Source organism: Trachurus japonicus, unplaced genomic scaffold (assembly GCF_045865225.1).
Source record: "Trachurus japonicus isolate A0001 unplaced genomic scaffold, Traja_1.0 AP030643.1".
NCBI lineage: Eukaryota > Metazoa > Chordata > Actinopteri > Carangiformes > Carangidae > Trachurus > Trachurus japonicus.
The window spans coordinates 69,137-77,830 of NW_028220776.1; positions in this window are offsets into that span (position 1 = coordinate 69,137).

Below are 8,694 nucleotides of genomic sequence, written 5' to 3' on the forward strand. Positions count from 1 at the left end.
AAATACATGCTATACGGGAAAAAAGGTTGTAATAAGAGTATTAATATTCAAGTAAACGGAGTGAATATTGAAAGGGTCAGTGAGAAAGTACTGGGAGTGATTATCGATGACATGTTAAGTTGGAAACCACACATAAGGCACTTAAAAAGCAAATTGGCCAGGTGTGTGTCCATACTCTGGAAAGCACAAAAAATAATAAATCAAAAAGCACTTAATCTGCTGTATTGCGCACTAGTCTCTCCACACCTGCAATACTGTGCAGAGGTGTGGGGTCACACATATAAAGGTTCCACATATCCCTTGTTAATACTCCAGAAAAGAGCTTTGAGAATCTTGCATTATGCCAACTATAGGGCACACACAAATCAGTTATTTGTCCAATCAAGAATACTCAAACTATATGACCTAATAAACTACCGCACAGTGCAAATGATGTACAAGGCCACGAGTAAAAGCCTCCCAAGCAATCTGCAAATACTTTTTCAAGACAGAGAGGAGAGATACAATCTTGGAGGGAGCAAGACTTTCAGGCAAAGAAAGGTTCGAACTACATTAAAATCCTTTTCCTTATCGATCACAGGTGTCAAACAATGGAATGCATTAGAAGATGAAGTCAAAAAATCTGAAACACTGAGTGTCTTCAGAACAACGGTACAGAATAACACATGAGGGCTGATAAAGGTCAGAGACACGAAGCAGCAGACACTGTGCTGAGACGGCATGGGAGCATAACAATAACATTCTGAATGACACACTGTACCCAAACAATATGTTCAACCAGAGAAACTTGTATGTCAAAGGTCTAAGTCAGGCTGTGTATAGCAGGATGTTGTTTTAAAGTTTATCAACAAGGTGGAGATAAATTAGGGTACTAATGCATGCTGTGACATTACTGTGAGAGATCAGAGTACTGAAGAATTCAACTGAGTCCTGTAAATCGACAAGCTAAGATCAATCAACTGGTCCACGATGGATTTGCTGAGCTGGTCACTGAATGCCATTGACAGAGTGTTCTCAACAAGGCGTGCAGGTTCTGGTGAACCCAAATGCCCGGACGGGACCTTCATCTCCGGCTACATTCTGGATGGATGGGAAAAGTGGAGAGTCCTCTGCCTTGCCGCACTGGATGTGGAGGATGTCGAGGACGTGTACATAACGTAAAATCTACGCCAACAAACTGTAATTCCATTATGTGTTGTACCGTATTTTTTACGGTGAAATTCTGGCAACCACAGCTGCCAGTATTTTACCGTGAATTTTGCAATAAAATACCGTACTATATCTTACAGTTTTACCGTGTTTTTTCACTGATGGACTGTAATTAGGTTTACAGTATATCCGTTATTTTTAAAAGAATTTACCGTAAACAGGTTTATATTATAACCGTTATTTTTACAGCAAATTACCGTAAACAAATAACAGTTCTCTACTGTGAAATTTACGGTTGCCAAAACAGCATACCGTAATGTGTAATACATTGTGACCGTATTTTCTACGGTAAAATTCTGGCAACCACAACTAGATAGATAGATAGATAGATAGATTTACTTTATTAATCCCGAAGGAAATTCAGGTGTGGTCAACTGCTCACAGAGAATCAGTCACACACACATACGATAAAAACAGGTTATAAATATCTAAAAAAAATAATTATAATAACAATAAATAAAAACTGGAGGTTAGACTGGCTTGAGGACAAGACAAAACCACACACAACAGCAGAAACAGAAACAAGAAGGACAGAAGTGTTCCAGCACTTCTGCCTTTGGATTTCCCCCCACACCGCTTCTTCTGCTACTCCTACTACTACTCCCCCTCCCGCCTCTTCCTCCCACTCAAGGAGTTGTGCAGCCTGATGGCTCGGGGGACAAATGACTTTGCGTATCTTGTGGTTGAACAGTTCAGTGACCGCAGTCTGTTGCTGATGGTGCTCCTCTGCTGGTTAAAGGCAGAGCTCAGTGGATGGTCGGCATTGTTCATGATTGCCCTGAGTCTGGTCAGTGTCCTCTGCTCCGTCACCTCCTCAACAGAGTCCAGCTTCAGGCCCACCACTGAGCCTGCCTTCTTGATGAGCTTGTTCAGCCTCTGTATGTTCCTCTTGCTGCCACTGCCGCCCCAGCAGAACACGGCATAGAACAACACACTAGCCACTACAGAGTTATAAAACATCTGTAGGAGCTTAGTGCAGATGTTAAAGGATGCCAGCCTCCGCAAGAAATAGAGCCTGCTCTGGCCCTTCTTGTAGAGGTGATCAATGTTCTGAGTCCAGTCCAGTTTATTGTCCAGTATGAGTCCGAGGTATTTGTAGCAGGGCACTATCTCAACCTCCTCACCCTCGATGCAGACAGGGAGCGGGGCGGGGGGCTGGCGCCTGAAGTCCAGCACAATCTCCTTTGTTTTGGAGGTGTTCAGGAGCAGCTGGTTCTTCTGGCACCACCCCACAAATTCGCTCACCAGTTCCCTGTATTCCCCCTCCTCATTCTCCCTGATGCAAGCTATAACTGCTGTATCGTCCGAGAACTTCTGCATGTGACAGAGCTCAGAGTTGTGTTGGAAATCAGCGGTGTACAAGGTGAAGAGGATGGGGGACAGCACGGTCCCCTGCGGAGCTCCAGTGCTGCTGGTGATGGTGCTGGAAATACTGCTGCCGATCCTAACAAATTGTGGTCTGTTGGTCAGGTAGTCAGTTATCCAGGAGATGAGGAGGGGGTCCACCTGCATGGTGGATAGTTTTTCCTGCAGTCGTGGGGGCTGAATGGTATTAAATGCACTTGAGAAGTCGAAAAAAAGAATCCTCACAGCGCAGCCTCCCTCCTCGAGATAGGAGTGGGTCCGATGGAGAAGGTACAGGACAGCATCCTCCACTCCTATCCTCTCCCTGTAGGCAAACTGGAGTGGGTCCTGGGTCTGCTGCACCTGTGACCTCAGACGATGTAGTACCAGCTTCTCCAACGACTTCATGACCTGTGAGGTGAGGGCGATGGGACGGAAGTCGATGGGGTCCTTGGGGTGTCTTGTCTTGGGGACGGGGACGATGCAGGATGTTTTCCACACTGAGGGGACTTTCCCCAGGTGCAGGCTCAGGTTGAATACGTGCTGGAGAGGGTCTCCGAGCTCCTCAGCACAGGCTCTCAGAAGCCTCGGGCTCACCAGGTCGGGGCCAGCTGCTTTCCTGGGGTTGAGTCTCTTCAACACCCCTCTCACCTGATGAGCAGTGATGAGGGGGGGGTCAGGTGGGGTGGGGTGAGGGGGTGATGTGGTGAGAGTGGACCCTAGGGATAGGCGGGACAGTCCGGTGAGAGATGGTGGTTGGGGGGGCTGGGGACGTGGGCTGATGGAGGGAAGGGGGAGACCTGCTGGAGGAGGGGGGGAGTGATCAGGTAGGGAGGGAGGGGCAGGGGGGTGGGGGGCTGCCAGCTGTTGATGGATCGATGCAGTTGTGGTTGGTGTGGGGGTGGGGGTGGCAGGGAAGGTGGGGGCGCCGGAGCTGAACCGATTAAAAAACGTGTTCAGCTCATTTGCTCTCTCCACACTTCCCTCAGCTGTTCCTGCAGCAGTTTTTTTGCACCCGGTGATGGTCTTCATACCATCCCACACCTCCCTGATGTTATTCTGCCTCAGCTTCCCCTCCAGTTTATTTTTATAGGCCTCCTTAGCCTCCCTTAAGCAGGTTTTCAGTTCTTTCTGCACTCTCCTTACCTCCTCTGGGTCTCCATCCCTGAACGCCCTCTTTTTCCTATTGAGGACAGCCTTCACCTCACCAGTAATCCACGGCTTGTTGTTGGCGAAGCAGCGCACTTCCCTGGCAGGCACAGCAACATCAGTGCAAAAGTTGATGTAGTCGGTCAAGCACTGTGTAGCCTCTTCGATGTCATCTCCGTGGGGGTCAAGCAGCACATTCCAGTCAGTGCAGCTGAAGCAGTCTCTGAGAGCCTCCTCAGCCTCCGGTGTCCACCTCCTGACGGTGCGCGTGGTGATTGGCTGCCTCCTCACCAGTGGTGTGTACCTGGGCTGCAGATGGACGAGGTTGTGGTCGGACTTCCCGAGGGGAGGGAGGGGCGTGGCCGAGTAGGCGTCCCTCACGTTGGCGTAGAGCAGGTCGATGGTCCTGTTCTTCCAGGTGGGACAGTCCACGTATTGATGCATGGCCGGCAGAGTGGAGTCCAGGGTGACGTGGTTGAAGTCCCCTGAGATGATGACCAGAGCCTCTGGGTGTTGCTGCCAGTATTTTACCGTAAATTCTACGGAATTTTTCTTACAGTGTAGGCTAAGTGAATCAAGGGATGATAAGTTCCTAACTCTGGGCAGGAAAGTGCTAGACTCGTGAAATCAACGTGTGTGGATAGCTGAGGACCTAAGCTTTCCAACGATACCGAGTCCGACCCAACTTTCTCAAGATAAGGGGGCGTGGCCTCGAAAAGAAGGGCGAAATCGGCTGTATCTCAAGAACGGTAAGTCAGAAAAATACGAGCCACACACCATCGTGTTCAGCGTGGTCGAATTATGGGGGAAAGCCGTCGGGTCCGACAGTGTCCGACCTTCCCTCGGCGAGTTATGGCCGAAAACGCACCTAGGCGGGCCAAAGTGGGCCAAAATTGGCCTCCACATGCTCCCAGGCTCATATCTCTGGCTAGGAATGTGCTAGAGACGTGGGGAAAAGTTCTACGGAAAGCTACGGACCTCAGCTATCCAGAAAAACAAAGTCCGACGTCACTTTCTATATTTCCGCTAGTAGTTTTTTGCAGTTGAGTGAAAAGAGGGAAGTATTTGGACTCTTTGGCTGTGCCCCATTTTTTTTTTTGGGCACAGGTGGCGCCACTGAGTGTCCAGCATGCAGCAGACGATCCAGCAAGAACTTTGGACTGGTTAAGGTTAGTAAAAATGACATGTCCAGGTGTAAGTAAGAAATAGGCTAAGTGAATCAAGGGATGATAAGTTCCTAACTCTGGGCAGGAAAGTGCTAGACTCGTGAAACCAACGTGTGTGGATAGCTGAGGACCTAAGCTTTCCAACGATACCGAGTCCGACCCAACTTTCTCAAGATAAGGGGGCGTGGCCTCGAAAAGAAGGGAGAAATCGGCTGTATCTCAAGAACGGTAAGTCAGAAAAATACGAGCCACACACCATCGTGTTCAGCGTGGTCGAATTATGGGGGAAAGCCGTCGGGTCCGACAGTGTCCGACCTTCCCTCGGCGAGTTATGGCCGAAAACGCACCTAGGCGGGCCAAAGTGGGCCAAAATTGGCCTCCACATGCTCCCAGGCTCATATCTCTGGCTAGGAATGTGCTAGAGACGTGGGGAAAAGTTCTACGGAAAGCTACGGACCTCAGCTATCCAGAAAAACAAAGTCCGACGTCACTTTCTATATTTCCGCTAGTAGTTTTTTGCAGTTGAGTGAAAAGAGGGAAGTATTTGGACTCTTTGGCTGTGCCCCATTTTTTTTTTTGGGGCACAGGTGGCGCCACTGAGTGTCCAGCATGCAGCAGACGATCCAGCAAGAACTTTGGACTGGTTAAGGTTAGTAAAAATGACATGTCCAGGTGTAAGTAAGAAATAGGCTAAGTGAATCAAGGGATGATAAGTTCCTAACTCTGGGCAGGAAAGTGCTAGACTCGTGAAACCAACGTGTGTGGATAGCTGAGGACCTAAGCTTTCCAACGATACCGAGTCCGACCCAACTTTCTCAAGATAAGGGGGCGTGGCCTCGAAAAGAAGGGAGAAATCGGCTGTATCTCAAGAACGGTAAGTCAGAAAAATACGAGCCACACACCATCGTGTTCAGCGTGGTCGAATTATGGGGGAAAGCCGTCGGGTCCGACAGTGTCCGACCTTCCCTCGGCGAGTTATGGCCGAAAACGCACCTAGGCGGGCCAAAGTGGGCCAACATTGGCCTCCACATGCTCCCAGGCTCATATCTCTGGCTAGGAATGTGCTAGAGACGTGGGGAAAAGTTCTACGGAAAGCTACGGACCTCAGCTATCCAGAAAAACAAAGTCCGACGTCACTTTCTATATTTCCGCTAGTAGTTTTTTGCAGTTGAGTGAAAAGAGGGAAGTATTTGGACTCTTTGGCTGTGCCCCATTTTTTTTTTTGGGGCACAGGTGGCGCCACTGAGTGTCCAGCATGCAGCAGACGATCCAGCAAGAACTTTGGACTGGTTAAGGTTAGTAAAAATGACATGTCCAGGTGTAAGTAAGAAATAGGCTAAGTGAATCAAGGGATGATAAGTTCCTAACTCTGGGCAGGAAAGTGCTAGACTCGTGAAACCAACGTGTGTGGATAGCTGAGGACCTAAGCTTTCCAACGATATCGAGTCCGACCCAACTTTCTCAAGATAAGGGGGCGTGGCCTCGAAAAGAAGGGCGAAATCGGCTGTATCTCAAGAACGGTAAGTCAGAAAAATACGAGCCACACACCATCGTGTTCAGCGTGGTCGAATTATGGGGAAAAGCCGTCGGGTCCGACAGTGTCCGACCTTCCCTCGGCGAGTTATGGCCGAAAACGCACCTAGGCGGGCCAAAGTGGGCCAACATTGGCCTCCACATGCTCCCAGGCTCATATCTCTGGCTAGGAATGTGCTAGAGACGTGGGGAAAAGTTCTACGGAAAGCTACGGACCTCAGCTATCCAGAAAAACAAAGTCCGACGTCACTTTCTATATTTCCGCTAGTAGTTTTTTGCAGTTGAGTGAAAAGAGGGAAGTATTTGGACTCTTTGGCTGTGCCCCATTTTTTTTTTTGGGCACAGGTGGCGCCACTGAGTGTCCAGCATGCAGCAGATGAGCCAGCAAGAACTTTGGACTGGTTAAGGTTAGTAAAAATGACATGTCCAGGTGTAAGTAAGAACACTCAAAAAAGTGAATTGGGTGGGTTGTGCACTGTATATTATTTTAATGTGTTCAGTTTACTTAAAATACATATCTTTGTTGAGTTAAAATATGTTTTTCTAATAAACTCAATGTAATTGTGTGTTTCGTTATGTGTACAAAATAATTATGTGTTGGTTAAACACAAACCATTTAATTTAAGTGAATTATGTGGAAATACTAATTACATCCAGAAGGTGGCAGTAAGAAGAAGATTAAAATGCTTCAGACTGCGCATGCGCAAACAATCAAATCTTCCTTGATTTTCGCGGTGAAGTTGCCAACGGTTTGTCGTCAAAAGAGGTAAGAGGACATTTTATTGTTTCATTTCATTCATACTGAGCATGATTTAGTTGTGTTTGTGATACAACACTCATTCTATATTTGTGGTTGTGTTTTAGAGAGCTGAGGGTCTGGCACTTTTACTAGCTTAAGTCGCACGGTAATGCTACGTTGACGGTAGGTCGGTCTGCTTTTATCCCTGTGAACACGTTAACCGTTAATATAATACATCCATGACGTTAACACGTTCACTGCTTCATATTTAAAATTTTCCATTTACAAACTTGTGGGGGGCTTTTATTTTGAAACAGGACAGGAAATGCTGCGTGTGTTAACAGCAAATTAACGTTGGGCTACTCGGTTGGTCGAGCATACCGGGACATGTCACGGTGATGCGGACATGCTCATTGGACCTGCTGGTTCACCGGCAGACTGAGAGGACTGCACCAAGTCTATCCCCGTTAACGTAAACAGAGCCACGGCTGTTAGCCGTCGCGGCTGTTAGCCGTTAGCTGCTAACGTTAGCTGTTAGCACGTCGTCCCCTACAAGTCAGAACACCGAACCGGAGGAGCAGCGCTACAAAGCTGGTTCATGGTGCTTCGAGACATCGATGCACATCAGACAACTCGTATGGTTCGTGTTCACACACACGTGTGTTTCCACTCTGGTCAAAACCGTAGATGAGTGACACGTTTCCATGACGACTGACCGGAAATCATGTCATGTTTACATGAGAAAAATTATTTAGTTAAAAAAAATTTTTGGTCGTTTGAAACAGCATTTGCCTGTGCCTTTTTGAGTTTATATTTAAACACCATCTCTATAGAGGTGTATTGTAGGCCTATATAAATATTGCATTATTTTATTCATTTCCTGTTTGTCGTTCATTTCCTATGCTTATAGAAATGCAAGGTGTAGTGTGTGTCTATGTGAAGTCCTAAAATAATTTTCTGTATGTTTTCTCTCTTTAGAATGAAACAAAGAGACTGGAGTGGATTCTCGGGGCACTTTGTATCCACCTGAATGAAGACCCCAACATCCTCTTCAAAGAATACCTGATTGGTAATTTTAATAGTTAATTTCTACCTGTATTAAATCAAATCCTGAATAATGAATCATGTTACTTTGTTAAAATTTGCATGGAGTCAGTTTGTTTAAGCTTTTTTGGAAACCTAAATACACTCACAGAGTATTTTATTAGGCACACCTGTGTAATCCAACAGCTCTACCATACTCTACTCTACTTTGACTAAGCTTATACATGTTCATTTTTTATTGACATTGTCAGAAAGGTGATAATTCTACTTTGTTTATTATTGAGTAAGTAAGAAAAGTGTTGTGTCTACCCTGTTAAAATATTTGAGGGTGGCAAAGTCTTAAGAACATTTTCTGACGCAATGTAAACAAAAACTTAAAATGTATAAGCTTAGCAAAGTAAAAAAAATGATTGCTTTTGTATTGGATTGCATTAGATTGTTGCTAAAAAAAATGCTTGTTGAGTGTATATTAGAAATATCTGTGAAGGTTCTTGTTCGTCCAGGTCATAG